Source organism: Zonotrichia albicollis, chromosome 9 (assembly GCF_047830755.1).
Source record: "Zonotrichia albicollis isolate bZonAlb1 chromosome 9, bZonAlb1.hap1, whole genome shotgun sequence".
In the NCBI taxonomy this organism is placed as follows: domain Eukaryota; kingdom Metazoa; phylum Chordata; class Aves; order Passeriformes; family Passerellidae; genus Zonotrichia; species Zonotrichia albicollis.
The window spans coordinates 29,223,466-29,243,773 of record NC_133827.1 but is presented as its reverse complement, the minus strand read 5'-3'; the positions used below and the strand labels follow the sequence as shown (position 1 = coordinate 29,243,773).

The window sequence follows — 20,308 nt, the reverse complement described above, 5'->3', positions numbered from 1 at the left end:
GTGCCAATATATCTGTGAATAAGAGGTTTAGCGCATCGGTGAAAAATTGCATTCTTAAACACAGGTTATTAAAGATTATGTCACCAATCTGCATGCATGCACATACATATCCGTATATTAAAAAAATCTGCCAGTAATCAATTTAGAATAGCTTATTTTATTATTTCTTGTGGAAACAATAATGGTTGTATCAACATATTCTTCTGTTTCTGATTCTGATAATGAATTACCAGGCTCACATTTATACACTACTTTTCATTAGAGATGTACTGAAGACGCTGTAATGATTTTTTTTCTTAATCAAACCACTGTACAGAAGAGATCTACTTAGGCTTTTCTTAAAGCAGCCTGACATCAAAAGATTTCAAAAGGACAAAGGCTGCTTTTAAAAGCTAACATACTATTTATGATTTCAAATGGCAAAGGTATGATTTAGCCTGCTTTATTACAGATGTTATAAATGATGTTTCACATAAGAATATTATTTTCTTATTGCTTTCCAGGTAGAGTTTCCACTGGCTTCATTAAAGGCCTGAATGTAAAACAGCTGCAGAACCATGAATTGGGTCCTGGTAAGTGAAATTGTCCCTTTTTTTTTTTTAATCATTTGATGTGGCAACATGGCAGCTATTTAATTACACTCATGCAAGAACAATAAATAAAAGTCCTATGACCTTTTGTTTCAATAAAATAAAATCTACTTATTCTTTTTAACTAAAATGTCATTTCCCATTTATTTTCCCCCAATGTGGTTGCCAGTGTCCAATTTTTAGGCTCAGTGCACAACAGTGATAAGGTCAAAACCTGAGACAGGGTGATGTGATTAGCCCTGTCCTGGGCTACCTCATAAAAATGTCTGCCACACAGCACACACTCTGTCATGCAAGAAAAATTGTTTACAAAAGGGTTCGCCCAAACAGAGTTGTATGAACATGCAAAGGACTTTTCACAGTCTTCTCTCAACTGATTTTTACAAGTGAGATCAGGGAGAGGGGGAGGAGAATTTAAAAATGGGTAAATAGAAGATAAAAGTGGACAATGTGGAAAATCAAAAGCTGAGGTGGGTGGTCTGGCAGCTCGAATAACTGTTGCAGATGACCTTGTGAAGCCAAGGTGTGATTCATCAATCCCAGAAGATTTGCAATATGTGATATTTTCCCTGCTTCAGAATAGGCGGTAACCCAAACAAAACCTGACCTGATGAGGTTTGGTTCACAGAGGTCTCATCTCTCCATGAGAATAAGTGGAATTACAAGCACAAGTACCAAACACTAATATGGCACCATAGCCAGGGACTTTATTTATCATGCAGAGAGTGAAAACAAAGCTTTCTACTAGATTTATTGGTAAAAGGGAACAGAAGAATCTGGTATGGACAAACTGCATGTTCCCCACATCTCAACTGCCAGGACTTCCTGCCCTCAGGCATAGATATATTTATCTGGTTATAATTCAGTAAAGTTGTGTGATTTCAAGCCATTCAAAACAAACAAAATATCTAGGATATCATTCAAGGATGTCCTGACAATGCAATATTTCCCCTTTCAAATTAAAATAAAAAATAGAGATGCTAATTAAATGCTCTCACAAAGAGGAGTTCTTCTCAGAAATTGTTTTTATTAATTTTATTTTTTAAACAGCTTAAGGACTGTAAAAATTAAAATGATGACAGTTTTATCTGGATGAAATTATTATAACATGTACATCACTGGGGGAGAGAGAAAAGCATATGGAAAATATATATATATTCAGAGCTTGATTGTGCTGTTTCTTTGTATTCAAAGGCCTCTTTGACTTCACTAGAAATTTTACATATGTGACAGTCACAGAAATGAGTCCTCAAATTGTACAGAAATCAAATTTCCATGTTAAAGAGACCCTGTTTCTAATTTCACTTGGAAAAATCACAGTTTTTCATATGAACCCCATCTCGTTATTTTTCCAGCCTTTCTAAACATTGGTGCTGTTTATAAGTGAGGGTCACTGGGGAGAAAAAAAAGAGATAGAAAGAAAAAGAAGACTTTATATGTACCAGGGGATAAATATGTTACTGGAACAAGTGTTTGGTGTTGAGTGTACTGTCAGGAGTAAAGAGAAACATGGATAATACCATTAGCACCCCAGTGCTCAAAATAAAATATTAATGGCAGCATTTCCCGAGAAATTAAATTACTAGAGAAAAAAAGTCTTAAAAATACGCATTCCACTGCCTTGTTGAAAGCCCTCACACAAATTATGGTCAAATTAATATCCTTTTGTCTTTAGCACACATAGTTTATGACCTTGAGAGATGTTCTCATGTAAATGTCTGACGTTTTCTTATTCAGAGATGGTCATATTTCACACACACTCACTGGCCAAGGGAAAGAGCATAACCATGAGCTACGTTGGGATGGATGAAATTCAGGTGTCTGTTTGCAGGAGTCATAAAATCATCTAAGGTCTGTTTAGCCTCTACTTAAACCTCCAAAATTGTTCAACTTTAGTCATTCTTGACTTGAGGGCATTGGTGGTGACCGGTCTGGTTTGTCCCAGCTACACTGATGGGCAGTCAGACTCAGCTCATGGAAAGAGTGCTCTTTTTGTTGCAATGCTTTACAATTTCTTTAAGGTTCTTATTCAACCATTGGCAGTGACTCACTGGTTGTTAGATAACTGCAGTTCTCTCTAAACTGAAAATAAAAAAATCGAGATCTGTTCTCACAGAGGTCCTCCATATGTGATAAATACTGGCTGCTATGCTTCTAAGAAGACTATAATTAGCTAAAATATAATTCATTATGTCAAGTCTCCAATGCACACTATATTATCAACAGGAGTAAAAAAATTATTTCTAGATCGTGACTATTTCAAAAAGGTTATTCCTTGAAGTAAAGAAGGGAAATATTATGACTCATGCCTATCAATTTTCTATTGCCTATATTCATTTTTTATCTGAAAAAAAAAAAGAAAAAAGAAAAAATTCAATGTCCTGCCAATAATTTGAAATTTTTAGCATGTTTTATACACATTAAAATCATGCGTCAAGTAGGTTAATAATACCCCACCACCTCAGAAGCAGTGGAGAACACAACCTTCCTTTGCCCTGACTGTGATACAGGAAAAGGCTTGCTCCTGCTGAGACTATGAGGGGGCTGAAACTTTCCTTTCTCTAATAAGGTCACCAAGAAACACAGATATTTGGGGCATAAAGCTGCATTCAGTTGAATACTGTCAAATGAGAAAAATCTGTGCACTTCACACAGTGCTTGTCCAACACTACTGTACTGACTTCAGGTCAGGCCAAGTGCATGTCTCCTACCCCAGCCTTTGCAAGAAGACTATCCCTAACATTGTTCTTAACTAAAATTATATAATTAACTATTTTCCACAGTCATAAATAATTTTTGCAGCAAGGTTTTCACACTTCTTCCCCATTTTCTGATATAATCCGCTCCACTGAATTTTTGCAGAATTGAGGGAAAGATGGTTAAACCTAAGATCCCACAGCAGTATAATAAATATTCATCAGTACTACATTTGTCTTTATGTACTTCCCAAGCTTCAAAATAGCTAAATGACACAAATTTGTTACAGTGGTAACAGCAACACAATTATGGTTAGTGGCCTGTCGCTGCTACCATCCAAACTTCAGCTTACAATAATACAAAACTCTTGACAGGCCATTCATGGATCAAACTTAAAATATAAGGAAAAAAGAGAAATTGTTTTAACAACAGAGAGTTTATGGAACTGCCAGATGACAAGCTGGTATATGGAAGAGAAAATTAAATGTACAGAGGAAAAAAAACAAAACCAGCCACACACATTGCAGATAGGTTTTATATATGCACAAAATATTTACTTTGACACTTTTAAAAATAATCAGTATTTTTCTTAAAGGAATGGCAAGAAATTAAGACCCTGAGGGGATGTTTTTCTCCATGGCAGAGGCCCAAAGTAGCTCAGGAGAAACAGAAGTTCATCCTGAGATATGGAAGGAGTGGTTTCTGCCCAGGTGGGCAGCAGGCAGCTGCTGGTGCTGGAGGTGAACATCTCGAGGGGGAACCCAGGAATAAATCCACCTTGAAGGCTACAGGCTCCTAACAGAGAAGTTTCCACTCCCTGATCCATCACTAGATATTACACCATAAACAAGGGGTGAAACATACAATTTGGTGTTCTTCATGGTCTGGGCCTGATGTGTGGAGCAGGAAAGGAGGAGGAAGGAGTGGAATAAAGGAGCAGGAGAGAGAGGTTTCTTCCAGTGAGTGGCCAAGGACACTCAAGTCAGGCTTCTGCTCTACCCTGCCCAATGTGAGTTTCTCTCTCTTCCTCAGCTCTTTGAAAGCCAGAAGAGGACAGCAACAAGCCCAGCTGCAGTGACCTTCCCAAGGTGACAGCCAATCCTCCCCAGCATCTCCACCAGGATGGATCAGGCTGGCCCTGAGAACTCAGGGCCTTCTTAGGGATCATCCCTGAAACAAGGTTCCCCACTCAAGGAAAAGGTGCTCACCCATCTTCTCACAAAATATTGTGTATCAGAGTGCTACAACAGGGGCTTTGGATGTTCAAATACAATTTTTAGAGGAAACATATCTATAGTTCCATGTTCCAGCATCCAGTGAATTGCTAACACAAATAATTAAAACTAATATATGATTGTAAAACTAAATGAATAAAGTATATTTCATTATGCAGTATCCTTGATTTTTATGGTGTTTGATTACTCACTAATTTGCAAAATGTGGTAATCTGCAGTATGCATCCAAGTCATTAGTGAAATCATACTGTACTTTAGTCAACAGGCTGATGATCTGACATGTCCCAACAGCACCCCTTTACAGAAGGGTAAAATGAATTTAAGGCTCTGATTCTTGCTCTTGTAAAAGCCAGTTTACAACATCCAGGCAATGAAAAGGAACCATCCAGTTTCTGCAGAGAGTGGTATAAATATACAGTGGTATAAATGAACATTAAAATAAGTAATAATGTGGCCAAAGGCACTTATGCCGTCTGGGGTTTCTTTTCACATATTTTATCTTTTAGTGTCTCTGATTAAATTTGGTAAGAATATGTAGGTGACACCTAGAAGACAAATATAACTTGGTATGGATCAACAGTGTTAATTCCAACACCCAATTTTGAGAAACATATGTTCTCTTGAACAGATATATGGGTGTTATCATTGGCACGGCTATAAATAAATATTAAATCCTCATCAGTCAAAATAAGGAGTACTCTGAGGTTTCACTTTCATCACATAACAATAACACCTCTAGAAAAACATTAAGTCTAAATGATAGCATATTTATTATTTGACAAAAACTATCTCACAAAATATTTTGGTTTAATTCCCAGATGATTTACATAATAGATTATAGCAGCTGCTATAACAATTCCAAAGTTGTTTTTTTTCTGACTAGTCTTTGAATCCTCTAACACTACAAGTGTTTTTCCAGATCTTATTTTTTAAATTAGCATGCCTTGAGAAAATGCCTACATGTATTTTCCTAGAACGACGCTAGCTATTGATCTCAGCTTGACAAAAGTGGAAGAATTCATAGGTCATTTCAAAGTCACCTGTTGAAGCAAAAGAGAAGAAATAGTTCTCCTTCACCAGCCTGGAATCTTTAGAGGGCAGTGGATGGTGCAGAGGCCTCTCAGGGGCACATACGGTGGTGGTGCACGGCCAGAGCAGAGCGTCCTGGCAGATTATCACAGCATTGCAGCTTCTCCATTTGAGCCCTGAAACAACTGCTTCCGTCCCTAGCTCCTTCTCAGGAAAAACTCAAGCAGTGGCAGGCCTTTTGTTTAATTGTAGCCACATGCAAATTTATTTTGGGATGAGCATATAATTAATCTATTAAAAGGTTCCATGGGACATTCCAAAAGTCGCCGTGAAAAATTATTGTCAGTGCACAGCTGAGATGCTGCTTTTATAGAATTAGCTCATAAAGCGGTATCGTGTGTAATTGCATTCGTGTTGTCACTGTCTCTTTGTAAATCTCCAGAGGTTTACAGCATCACACACTGGAGCAAGACCATCTAATATTTATAACGTTTTGTTATTTTCATCTACTTGGAGCAAAACTTGTAGACTTATAGAAAATCTGACAAGATGTATCAGAAATAGCAGGGTCCACTTGCAGTATGCATAGCAGTACACAGAACACAGGCAGACACAACACCACAGGAATTGCAAGTGACCAAACAGCTGCATGACATTTACTCAAAATACTTGCTGCATTTAACACACTTATTGAGCAGAACTTGAAAATAGGGTCATTGTTTATTTGGGCATGGCAGAGGGGAAACTTTGGGTTTTTTACTCAACCTACAGAGTATAAACAGATCTGGACTGTAAAGCCCTTTCATTTTACTTTTACAGGTAGAAATAATATATTAGCTTTGGCTGGACAAAAGTTAAAAGGCTGCAGAACTTATCCTATAGTTTAACTCAAAGTCCTTCTTGGAAGAGGATGGACAGATTGTTTCTGCACAGATTCATATCAGAAGTGAGTTGTCTACAGCTTTTTGAAACACTTAGGATTTCATTTTAACACTTCTTCATTTATGACATAAAAAAAACTAGGAGCATGCAGTTTTCTGATTGCTACCATCATTCAGCAGGGAAATGCTTAAGCAAGAGTAAAACAATTTTCTTTATTACTGGTGGGGTCTTGAAGTATATACCCAAGCTTCATAAAAAACATAGCACCAATCGGAAATTTTGCCAGAATAAGAAAACAAGAATTTGTCCCTTTCTCTGCAACTATTGACAGCACTCCACAATTTCATGCTGTTAGGATTTTTTAATTAAATGAGCTATTCTTCAGTACACAATAGAACTAAAAAGGAGAGAGTATCTAAGTATGAGGCTAAGTTTGTAAAAGGGTCTCTAAGTCCTTTGCAAATGTGTGCAGAAAATTAAAAATTCCTTGATACCAAGATTACCAAGATTTTCTAGATAAGAAAGTCCATATATTTTTTAAGGGGCAGGGTTTTTTAAATAGCTGTGCTTTTTGCTACAGTCAATAAGTATCATGAGAAGGAGAAATATGATATTAAGCAGGATCTGATCCTAAACTTATGGCTCCATTGGGAACCGACTAAACACCATTTATAGCATATCCCAACAGAAACACTCCATTTGCTGTAGCAGTGTTTACTGCATTCAATTCTCCTAGCAGAAAACATCTTTTTCACAGTCAAGTTTCAATATTAGCAGTGAATTAATTATTATGTTATATTTGCAGGACCATGCTAAGGCTGAGAGAGCAGCGGGAGAGAGGGGGGGTCCCTCGTTGACAAGGAAGAATATAGCTATGGTAATCTGGGCAATCTTCAACTTTCAGTCATGTGGCTGGAAAAAAAAATACTAGAAAGTACGTAACCAAATCTTTTCTATAGTTACTGCATTCCTACAAAAACACATTTGGCTAAAAAACAATATTTTAAGAAGTATCCTAGAATCAACCTTTGCTTGGATAAGGTGATCTGCATGTCATTTCCATCAGCTCTGCAATACCAGTCCAGGTTTCTTATCTGCACTTGCATCCCAACACAGACCTTTTTATGCCAGACATAAATCAATAAATTTCAATCCAGAATGTTACCTGTAAATAATTTTAACCTAGAATGTTACCTGTGAACAACACACTATAAACCAAACCAGAGCTGGAAAGAGACGAGAAGCGCCGTACCTGTGCAGTGATTTACACTGAGCCTGTTCCAGCTCAATGGAGTCTCCCATTGATTTCAGTGTGGTTTGCTTCAGTCCCTTATTTCAGCCCTCATGTTTTGCCAATTTAATGTAGTCACCCTTCCTGGTAGCCTTTGTCCACTGCTCCTTATGGGAACATTCAACAATTTGCTGTCTGATTAAAATTGTCTGTGGAAGTATGAACCACAATGTATATTGACCAAACGTACCTAGAGGCTAGACAACTCCAACAAATGTCACAACAGAAAACTAATAGAGCATTAAAAGTATTTTCATTTTAGTTTTAACAAAATTTCCTGAGTGTTTCAAACAAACTAACAAGACGATTATAAATGCACGTATTAGGGATATTCATCTCAGTGAAAGTCCTGCAACAAGCAGAAATGGTAAATAAAAATAAATAACAAAATATAAATGGATCAAAAAATGTGACTGACACAAAAATTGCTATAAGCATGTATAACCTGCTTCACTCACCTATGTGAAAGATAATGATTTTGATTCAAACATAGACACTCACATTAGACTTGTAACTGCCTGTATTATAACCCCACTTCCTAAACCTGCCAATAAAGCATGAAGATACAACGAGGAAAATCTGAACCTGAATAATTAAACACTTACTTTTTATAAATAGGAAAAAATTCCCTCAAATGCTGTACGCCGGCATTGTATTTACAAATTCTTGATTTTTCAATCCTACATATTAACAATGTTTCTTGATTTGTATCGCAGAGCTAATGGAAATACGTTTCTATTCTGTACTATGTGTTATCTAGCAGATTAACATTTTCAGGGTGTTTCCTAGATTACAGCCCTTTTAGATGTCAGGCACAAGCTACACTTGCTCTGTTGGGATTTTTTTTTTATGTGCAATACCTTGAAACCTAAAATTCCACTGCAAACCACAGTCTGTTAGAGTGCTTCATGCTGACCTGGGTGTAAACTTTCACCATTCAAGAAAGTCAAAGGAGGGTGAAATTTTAAGTGCAAAATATATCTATTTGCATGGGGGACAGGGGGGAAAGAAAGGAGGGGAAGAAGGGGGAAGGGGGATTTTTTTTCAGAATATTACACCTAGTCCAACTTAAAATCTAACGTGAGTTTTTTGAGCTTGCTTGGCCTACAGCCTGCAAAGGTATCCTCTCAGGTTGGCTGTCCATTTTCTTTTCATATGAATTTTTAGTAAAATCTACTTGTAATAAAACAGAGCAAAAGATATACTATAACATCTGCATTAGTTTTTTATCAACTTCTGAGGGGACCATTTTACATTCAGACTGTAAAATACACACAAAAAATAGGCCTGAGAAAGAATTCTGAAACTCACAGCATTTGGTTTATATTTTTTTGACTAGAAGTGAAGTGTCTGGCACATCATTCATTTCTTCCTGGAAGGTGCAGATTTGAGGACATGTTCAACCCTGCTCTGAGTTTGGACAGTTTCAGAATAAAAGGGAACTATTTCCAAAGTCCCTGCCCTCTGGGTCTGCCTTTTAGATAATGAAGTTTCTGAAGGCGTTGCTCAACACAAACCGACTAAAGAGGAAAGGGGAAAAAAAAAAGGAGGGGGGGAGGAGTAATATGACAGAAAAGTACATGTTTTTGCATTTCTTCTGAGTTTATTCCGAATCATATCCATCTGTGTGGAACAGCTAGCTCCCTAGCAAATTAATGGTCTGATGATTCAGGGAAATGTAGAGCTAGGTTCTTAGTAGTAAAATGCATGTAGATGAAGAAAGGGGTGCACAGAGGTGAATCCAGTTTTGTAGGAATAGATCAAGAATTAATTTGGAAACAATAGGCTCCTAATAAAATGCCAACGTTATAATAGTTTTATTAAAACACGTCTTGGAATATAGGATAAAAATGTCTCGGACTCAGCTGCAACCCGCTGAGGAACCTGAGTAAAGTCACCATTTATTAGCAGAGGCGACTCATTAGAGAGGAGGGAAGCGCTCGGTCCCGCTTGGGCTGGAAGTTTTGCCCGAGGAGCTCAGGACCGGCCCCTCGCCGTGGCCCTGCCCGTGCCGCCCGCTGCAGCGGCGCTCGCCTCTTCCCGCGGGGAAAGGACCTCAGTCTGCGCCACCAGAACGCTCCGCTGCCTCTAAAACAGCGATCCACCGGCCAGCCAGCCCGAGCAGAGCAGCAGAGCCGGCAGATGCTCAACAAATGATCGCCTAAAATACGAAACCCTGATTCCTTCTCTTCTTTCCGCCTTATTTTTTCCTTTTTGTGACAGCAACTTCTGGAGATTAATCCCTCTCCAGAGTTTGCCTTGTCACGTCAGTACCGTCCTGCACAACTTGACGAGATAAACCCTGACGAGCTGATCAGCCGGGGCGGGGGCTGGCCCCGCTCCGCGCCCCCGCGGCCGCCTGCGCGCCCCTCGATCCAGCCGCGCATCGCTGCCCGCGCCGGCGGAGCGGCCGCACCGGGCCGGCCCCGAGGGCAGCGGCGGCGCCGGGCTGAGCCCCCGTGGGCGCGGAGCGGGGCGGCGGCAGCGCCGAGCCCGGGCCCGGCCGCGATCCTTCCACTCGTGCCCACCCGCGGCCTCTGCGTGGCTGCGGATGGCGGAGCCGCGTAGGGAGCCATAGCGGGCGGCACCGGCTCCGGGCTCGGAGGGGACGAGCCCTGAACTTGGCGGTGCCCGCGGCTCCCCGCGCCTCTCCGCCGGCACCGCGCTCCTGCCGCCGGCCCGGGGCAGCCCCAGCCCGACTCCCTGCGCCCCGAGCCGGGCGCTGAGTATCGCTTTACCCGGAGAATTAGAGCGTCTAATTTATCCAGGCCTCATTTGCGACCGGTCTCCTGCTACATTATGTCAGCAAAAGGTCAGCTGGACTCAGCGGTTCTCTTCATTTTCTTAATTTTTAAAACAAACAAACAAAAAAAAAAAAAAGAGAGAGGGAAAAAAAGAGGAGGGGGGTGTGTGATGGGGGAGGGCGGGGGAGACAAACCAGCAAGTTATTCAAATTCAACCTCATCTGAATAATCGTGAATTTGATCCAGTCAGAGCTGCAGACTGTACATTAAAAATAAACGTCCAGGAGGCATTTACTGAAGTTGATTTATTAAAAAAAAAAAAAAAAAAAAAAAAAAAAGAGAGGTTTTAAAAATGCAACGTCTGTCTAGCCCTTCTCCCAAAGATGGAGAGATGGAGTGAGTTTTCAGGTACTGCACGAACCTTGCAGAGTGGTATCAGTGTGTCTGCAATACTTAAGTTGAATGCTTGAACCCCCCAATCATAATTGTATGTTCACAAAGCACATATGGCAGCTGCATTCTTTGTATAGTTTGTTATGATCTGGTGTGTAATGTAAATATGTAAGTTCCGACCGAAAACACAGGCTCGTTTTCCCCATAACAACCAAAAAAAAAAAAAAAAAAAAAAGGAAAAGAAAAAGAGAAGTTGCTTTTCAAACTTAAAAAGAATTACATTAGTGCCGTGCTACTGTCGGAGCCAGCAGTGATTATTTGGTCTGTTTGCTCCCATTCAGAGTTAATACACAACAATAGTTTTACTCTGTGCTGCTTGACGTGAAACCACTGGGGTTGGGCAATTCTGCTCCAAACAAATACAACTTCTACACCCATCCCTGGGACAGCTAGCCGAGAGCTGAGCGAGTTTTGCAATGGAGAAAAGCATCACTTACCACGACGGGGATCTAGATCTCGGCAAATGCTGCCAGTAGGTCTGAGAAGTGAAAAAACTGGAAGGGAAGCGCAAAAAGCAGAAAGTTGGAAAAGGGGATTTGTGTGTGTGCGTGTGTGTGCGTGTGTGTGCGTGTGTAAAAGCCAGAGGGAAATGCGAGCACAGCGCTCCCTGCTCTCCCTGGTCGCCACCAAAACAAAGATCCAGGAGTTAAGGGAGCAAAGCTGTGCCAGATCTACACACACGGCTCCTCAGGGCCAAACCTCAGCTTCTCACTCACTCCAGCTAGCGACAAGGGTTAATGCTCTGGAGGGACAGGCTAGCCGGCCCCTGACACCATTGGCTAGGAAAAAAAAAGAAGGTTTAAGGTAAATTTACAGGCTCTTTGCAAGTTGCAACGGGATAGTTTTTAAATTAATATAATAGTAACAACAACAACAACAATAACAATAATATTACTAACAGAAAAAGCAACAACAATAATAACAGAGCCCATTCTTGTCCAATTGGCTGAGAAGGGAGTGCACGTCCCTCTCCTGTGCCCCCGCAGCGATCCCGTCCTGGCGCAGCCGCCCGCGCCCTGCACCTGCCCCGGCCCACCGGGGGGACCTGGATACCCCTGGATACCCCAACACGGGCACGGAGCCGGGGGGAAAGGGCTGGGGGAGGGAGGAAACGAAGCAGCCGTGAGCACTAAATGCAAAGGTTCGGGCTCACACTTAGGGATCAACAGTTTTCTTGGGAGCTGAATGGTGGGAGCGGGTTCCCACGCGAAGGCGTGGGCGTGTGGCTCAGGTGTGTGCCCGGGTGCCACTGTCCCCCTGAACGCCGCTCTCCTGCCCCTGCAATTACCGGGGAGCTTCCCCTTCGACTGAGGGGGAAAATGGAAGAAATAAAAAAAGCCTGGATGGCAAATAGGGGGGAAATATGTATGAATATACATCTGTTTAAATGTTGGAGCAAATGGTGACAACAGTGAGTGCCCAAGACAAGCTTCCACTTGAGGAACCGAGGTCAGGATCTGCCCTTTCCGAAATGAAAAGGCGGCATGATGGACATCGGCTTTATTGTTGCCCCTTGTAGTCGGCTGGGGCGTGCAGGGAAGCTCAGCCCTGCGGGGAGGGGGACACGGGCACTCAGGTGTTGGCCGGAGAGGGTTCCACAGCCCAGCCCAGGAGCACACACCCATGGGCGCGTTCGTCGGCAGCGCCGGGCAGGGAGAGGAGAGGGGGCGATGGAGAGAGGTGGGCTATGGCGGAGGGGGAAGAGGGAGACAGAGGATATGGAGAGGGAATTGTCGCTGGGCGATTTCCAGTCCGGCTCCACCCGGAAGGGCCTTTCGGGGAACTTCGTGGGTGCTGGGCCGGGCCGTGCGGATGCCGCCGTGCCCGGGCCGGGTCAAGTGCCCGGGAGCCCGCACTTGTTCCGAGGGCTCCTGCCTCCATCCTGCCCGCTCCCACCGGGCTCCGGGGAAAGAAAAATCCACGTCATTACCAAGATACAGAAGTATATTTCTGATACTATGGGATGTTATTTTGCCACCCTACAAAAGGCTTTAAAATCACTTTCTGCCGCCGAACAATGAGTACTGGGAATTGCTACTATTTGTTTAAAAAAAAAATTAAAAATTAAAAACCTACAGCCTACAAAGGAAAAAATGCCTAGAGCCTGTGAATCTTCCTTGGATCTATAGCGCAATGTCGATATATCAGCAATAAAATATGATGGGCCATACAGTATGATGAGGTTTTCTTAAGAGGAGCGAGACAGAAAGGAATCCATTACAAGAACCTTTCCCTCTTCACCAGAGACGGTTCCCTTCTGGTGACTGTACCCGTCGCGTTTTGACACATCAGCCCACGAAAAGCCACTCGGCCGGCGACCCCCGGCGCTGAGAGCGGCGGTGGGGAGGGGGCCGGGGGTGGCTGGAGAGCCCGGTAAAGGAGGGAGGGAGATCGCGTTTGCCCGGCGTGCAGGGGAGGCTGGAAGCGCCCGCCGGGCTGCGGGGCAGGGTTCGTTGCTGCGGGGGCAGCCGGGCGGTGCCGGGCGGTGCCGGGCGGTGCGGGGCGGGCGGGCAGCACGTGCGGCGGCGGCGCTGCGGTGCGCGGGCGCGGGGCGGGCGCAAGGCGGGCGCGGGGCGGGCGCGGGCACCTTCCGCGGGCGGCGGGGCCGCGTCATAAATATTCAACAGCACGTGCAGCCGCACCGCGGGCGCGCATGCGCCGCCAGGGCTGCCGCCGGGGCGCTCGGCGGGCGCTCGCACACAGACAGACAGACAGACAGACAGACACAGCCAGACACTCGCACCGCTCGCACGGGACTCGTACGGAGGGCTCACACGCTCACGCAGCGCTCACACACGCATCACACGCGTGCAGATGCACACACGCATCCAACATCACTCACTCACACAGAGCTCACACACAGAGTGCTCGCACAAACACACACACACCAGTGACACGCACAGAGCACTCACACACAGAGCACTCACACAAACACACACATACCCCAGTGACACACACACACCCCAGTGACACACACACCCCACTGATAGGCGCAGAGCACTCACACTCACAGAGCGCTCACACTCACTGACAGAGCGCTCACACACACGGCACTCACACAAACACACACACACCCCACAAAAACACACCGCTGTGACAGGCACAGAGCACTCACACTCACACACACGGCACTCACACTCAGAGCGCTCACACACACACACACACACCCCCAGTGACACGCACAGAGCACTCACACTCACAGAGCACTCACACACACACACACCCCACAAACACACACACACCCCTGTGACACACCGGGACGCCACACACACAGCCGCGGTTTCCAGGAACCGTCGTCCCCAGGTGGTCAGTCCTGAACGTCCCGGCTGCCTCCCGGCCCCCAAAGAGGCAACATCAAGCACAAAACACATGGCCTGGCCGGGGGAAGCTTGTTCATGTGGGGATTTTTCCCCGGGCTTATTGTATCCTTACTCTTTGGTCATATTTCCTCACGGGATTTTTGGAAGTGGAAAGGGTACTAAAGGATCTTACAGTTCTGCCCCGTGCCAAAACACAACTTTCCTTTTTTTTGCTAAGCAAAGCCGTGCCCAGGTCTCGACAAGCAGAATGTGAGGACTCGGACTTGAGTGTGCCCCATTGATCCTGTACCCTCGCTGCAGCTACCCCAGACAGCTAATTCTGTGTTTGGGTCCCCAGATGTAAACACATGCACAATCACAGATGCACACATCGAGCATTTTTTTAATAGCAGTTTCATAGAGAGGTAGTATGATTGTATATATCTAAAAGGTAATTAATTTGATTTATTATACTTGAAAAATCCTGTCTGCAGTACGGGCGTCATCTGGAAACTTCATGCTATTTTATACTATCGTTCTAAAGCCGAAATAAATGTTACGAATTGATGACAGCTTCCAGCTGCATGATAAAAATAGCCCCTTCTCTTCACAGGATCGTGTTTCATGTTATCGAAGATGAACCAAATCTGACCCATAGACGTCCTCAGCAGGGGAAAAAAATGATACAAAATAAAAACCTTGGCCATTTTTAATAAACAATGCTCCCTAAAACGCAGTACCTTTGCGGGGAAATGGAACCCACCTTCATACGTTCAGCAGGTTCAGGAAATCAGACATGCCCCTCATTCAAAATAGAAATCTCAATTATTAATCTTTCCGGGTGAATTTGGAAATTACACCCATTCTGTTACAAATGCCACCCACTGTACAGAACATTTGCACTGAGGTTCTGTGAGCCTTCGAAAATGTACTTCCGTGTAAACACATGAACGGGTGTCCTTCTAGAAACGCCGTTCTTCCTTTACGTACAAATGTAGATAGAGAGAGAGGTAATGCACAGATACGGACATATTCGTAACACAATCAGCAGCGCGAACGGTGATTTCGGTGAGCTTGTGTGCATCCGCGGCGGTAACCGCGTGTCCCGTGAGCTGCAGCCACAGCACAGGCCGTGTCCGTGCCCGCCACGGGACCCCCGCGCCCTCGGAGCCGCTCCGCAGCCGGGCTGCGCGGCCGCGCTGGGCCCGGCCGGGCCTCTCCGCCTTCCCGGCCTCTCCCCCGCAGCACAGCCCCGCTCAGCAGGGAATGACCGGGCACCTTTGAGGGAAATGTGCTGATTCCCGCGGGAACGCCGCGCTGACCGCGGGATGGAGCCCTCCTCTCGAGGTGCCCGGCCCTCACGTGAGCGTGGGGCGGCCACGGGCGGGCACAGCCCCGGGCGGGCACAGCCAGGGCGGGCACAGCCAGAGCGGGCACAGTCACGGGGGGACACAGCCACGGGCGGGCACAGCCACGGGCGGGCGCAGGGCACAGCCAGAGTTGGCACAGCCAGAGCGGGCACAGCCAGAGCAGGCACAGCCACGAGCAGGCACAGCCACGGCGGGCACAGCCACGGCGGGCACAGCCACGGGCGGGCACAGCCAGGGCGGCTTGGCGGGCGTGCTGCGTGTGCAAACGCAGATGGAAACTTTGCGATGGTGATGCACGGTGCGCCTGGTACCTGCGCGGCCTCCTTCGTGGGCTTACCGCTCACGAATTCCTCTCCCTCTGAGCTGCAGCGGCAAAACCCACGCGGGTTCTTTCAGCGACAGGTCACTTGACACACTCTGCCCTTTCCCCTTCTCCTGGCCCGTCCTGCCTGCTGGAAGCGGCTTTGCGGCGGGGCTTTGGCTCCGCGCCGGCCGTGCCGGGGCTCCTGCGGCCCCGGGAGTGAAGCGCGGCTCCTGCGCGCCCCGGCCCGGCCCGCGGCCCGGCTCGCTGCTCGCTCCCTTTGAGAGCTGCTGCGAGAAGAGGGAGGCTTCTGGACACAGGAAAACTTATAAAGTCAGAGCCGTTTACTAGCGTGGCCAGAAAAGCAGTAAATAAAAGCGTCGATGCTCCTCCGCGCATCAGTCCGCGGACTGCTGCTTCCTCACGGCTAAAAGAAGGGCGATAACCTGACGAAGACAGAGCGGAGCGGGTGTCCCCATTTCAAACAGTGTCTGGACTAAAGAAGCTAACTTTGCCTTATGAATGCCGGACTTGCCTCTTAATAAATTCAAGCGATCACTCACAAACCATTAAAGCGACCTGAAAGGCGAGTCTTTCGAGGGGGAAGTGGAAGCGCCTGATTATAGTTTTGCATTTAACTTACTGCGAGCAAACGGCACAAGCACGGCCGGGGGTGGCCACCCGAGAGGGGCCAGCACACACAGCCCTCCAGACACCCACCCACCCGGGCTCTCCCCGCCGGCACTGCCGTCCTGCTTTGGGTATCTCCAAACACTCCCCTACAGCGGCGGGAGGCTCCGCGGGCGCGGGAGGCTGCGGACGGCAGACATGGGACCTAAGCGTTCTGCCTAGCCCTGAGCAGGCAGCGCGGAGCGGCACGGGGCTGTCGGCACGGCCTGCCGGGGGCTGCGAAATCTACTTTTCCCACCCGGGAAAAGTACAGCTACATCATCTCCAGAGCCAGACATCGGAAAGAGTGTGATGGCCCCCGTTGAGGCTGGAGAGCTGGGGTCGGTGCTTCTCCTCGCAAGCCTTCGTGAATAAATCCGCAAAGGGAGCCTTGCTAGAGGAAAGTTGACTGTAGGGACTAAAATAGCGCAGAAACCCCCGAGAGAAACCTCACAACCTCTCTGCCTGAGAAACATCTCTCTCTCTGCCGGGGATTTCAAAGCACTGCTCCCCTCTCCAGAGCCAAGCGAACAGCACAAGCACCAGCATGGCGTGGACTTGAATTCAGCATTAACAATTCCAGCCCCAGTGATCGTCGCTAATTCAGAACATACACGGGATGGAGATCAACCAGTATCGCACAGTTCCCCTCAGCCCAGATAAAAAACCTACAGCAGCAGCAACAACAACATTAGAATCATCCTTTCTGCTGTAGGACGCTCAAACAAACCTCAGACTGAAAGTTTAAAAGAATCCTCATTAGCCAAGTGTTCCAACACACACAAGTAACAGATCTGTGTTAAGCGACCACTAGGGACTTTACACAAGTTCAAAGAAAGTTGCAAATACGCATCTTTAAAATATCTCACCCTCACCACGTTTCTCCGGTTTACTTTACAGATGGGTGGCTCAGACGAGCGCAACGATTCCTTTTTTCTTAGATACGCCCAGGTTACATTTTTTATAAAAGATGCCCAGTAAAATCGCCGAGATAGCTACCCTGAAAGATTCGCAACAAAGCAACATTTTCGGCGCATGAAACACTTTCCCCTCCGGCTCTTTTGCCCGGTGGGCTACATTTCCTCAAGTCCCAACACTTTCTGCCCCGGTCCCACCGGGCTCCAACTTTTCCTATCTCGCCAAACCCTGCAAGGTGGCGCTCTTTTCATTGAAAACTGGTATTAGCCTTACAATAATAACATTTTGTAGAAAGTAAAGTTAAAGCGAAGCCTTCCCACGGGTGCTGCAGGGAGCAGGCGGCGATGCCGAACTGGCAGGAGCAGGGATTAGGATGAGCAAGACAAACTCTCTTTTTCTTATTTCCTTTTTTTTTTTTCTTTTCTGGAGGTGTGGGGGATGAGGCGTACGCTCTCGGGCAGGGGAAAGTCTCTCCGAGGGAGATCCCCAAATGTTGGGGACAAAGGAATATCCTCGCGGAGGGCTGCTGAGAGGCAGGGCTGTGCTCTGGGCGGGTTAGCGCCGGGGCTGCGGAGTGCCCGCACTGATGGAGGGGAGCGCGGCTTCCCCCGCACCCCCGCCCCCCGAGCGGTTAATATGGCCATTGACTCGCCGTACACATAATATTTCTTTAAAGAAGCTGTTAAAGTGTCATCTTGGTCTACTGGAAGGTCAGTTTGTGCAATTCACTCTATGACATATCACAAGCCCTCGCAGCTTTAGCCAACCTCATGATTTGTGTTGTCTGTTGATATGTTGTCTGCTTAATGGGGCGATCATGCAAGCTACAACCAGGAACAAAGCCCAACAGTTCCAACAACCGTAGCTAAGTTAGTGGAAGCAGTACAGCTTGCAAATCTATCAAACTAAACTGCAAGGAAGACAATCTGATTTAGAGAAAAGGCGTTCTGCTACAGTCATTAAGCACAAGTAATTTAGATTTTTTATATTGTCTTCTCATTTACAAATTTACTGTATCAACGCCAGCCAATGGAACGAATTTCTTAAGTAAATGAGAAATAAATAAAAGAGATAGAAAGATAATCAAATTACATAAAATAATTCTTATGCCCTACATTTATTTTTTTAGAAAGCTATTAACACTAGCAAAATTATAGTAATAATAATAACATAGCATAAGAAGTAATTGATTTAAATTAACATCACGTTTTAAGGAATATCAGCAAAGAAAAAAGAAAGAAGAAAAAAAATCAAATAGAAATACACACAACAACAACAACGGCCTTCGTGAAACAGTGCTGTATTTCTTGGAGTAAAAGGCCCAAGGAAAGTCATGAATCCACTGCCTAAGAATTAGTTATGGTCATAAATGCCTTAAATTAAAATAGCAACCGAAATCTCCTCTGTTTTAAATCTCCTAATATATGTTATCCGAATTAATTTAATTTAGGGACCCAGTCTATGCAGATTCATGGACAGTGTTGGGCTGGAATGCAGCACTTCTCGTGTAACAATTCCCCACATTAATATTTATGTAGCATATGCAATCTATTTCTGTTATTTTTATGGTTGTTATTCTATGTCTGCAAAGGTCATTTAAATTATACTGCGGCCGAAAATTTGTTTCATAAATTTTGATATAAATACTAATTACACACTATAGTAATGCCAGCAGGGATCCTTTCATTTATCACATTTATATCACCTTCGCTGCTTTAGTGATGACATAATGGAAAGCAGTGAAAAACTGGGACAGTTTTATTCTAATATCCTAAAGCTAGTAGGAGTTGCAGCAGGTTGACTTAGTGAATAACAATTCCTACCACAATTCTTGGGATTTAAGAATCTTTAATAAGGTACGAAATGTTACCAAACAGTTCTGTAAACTAAATTTTACATACCAATTCTTCTAGCCATAAATATTGAATATCTTGTAACAGGTATAACCGGACCTTTACATGCGGATAAATATGGAAATTAGGATTTATATACATTATGTTCTTGTATTTGCCAAAAGCAACGGACAGATATAGTTTATATCTTTTTTTTTTTTTTAATATCACTTTACATAAACAAATGTAACAGTTTGACACGCAGATCCAGGCTTTCACTGTACGAATTTCTTGACAGGACGTGTAACAACATTTTACTGCACTACTTAGACTGGACTTTGGGACGAAATGTTGCACTTTATACAAAAAAGCACATTAATACCAATAATATTCTGTTAGATCGACGTTTAGACTGTAATAATACAAAGTAATTCACATTTTGATACACATTTACTAGAACATTCTTGCCATTCAGTACAAATAGTTGAATTTCTACCTCTTCCCTCTGCCCCCCCACCACCTCCGCCCCCCCGCTGCCGCTCCCGCCCGCCCGCCCCTCCCCCCACATATATGCAAAGACCACAAATCCACATATCCCCTTATTCAACTTGCGATATAACTATTTACAAAATCAAACAGTACACTTTTTTTGTCGTTTTGTTTTTGATGCTAATAATTCTGTATTTACAAGAGGGGATGGGGGAGAAGGCCGCTGCCCGAGCAGACATGCAGTTGGCGATCTCTAATCAGTGGTTTCCAGTGAAGCCCTACACAGTTGGCATTTGCCCTGGTAACCTTGTCTTCGTATGCATTCTACTAACCCCTTCGCCTACCAAGCCTTGGAACAGAGCAGAACAGTCAGGAAAAAAAAATAAAAGAAAAAAAATAAAGGAAAAATTAAAAAAAAAAAAGAGACAGAGAGAGAAATAATGGAGGACAAAAAAAAGAAAAATATTTTTAAAAATTAAGTCTTCATTTTACTCAGTCCTGGGTCTACT

General features: G+C 44.8%; 1 long non-coding RNA gene across 5 annotated transcripts in view; it reads right to left on the bottom strand.

The window, feature by feature from the left end:
• Positions 1-11,486, bottom strand: part of LOC106629508 (uncharacterized) — a 69,984-nt gene extending 58,498 nt beyond the window's left edge. For all 5 annotated transcript variants that reach the window (XR_012581635.1, XR_003380962.2, XR_003380960.2 and 2 more), the window contains exon 1: positions 11,359-11,486. This is a non-coding gene — a long non-coding RNA (uncharacterized LOC106629508). The remainder of the gene's footprint in view (positions 1-11,358) is intronic.
• Positions 11,487-20,308: the final 8,822 nt, after the last annotated feature.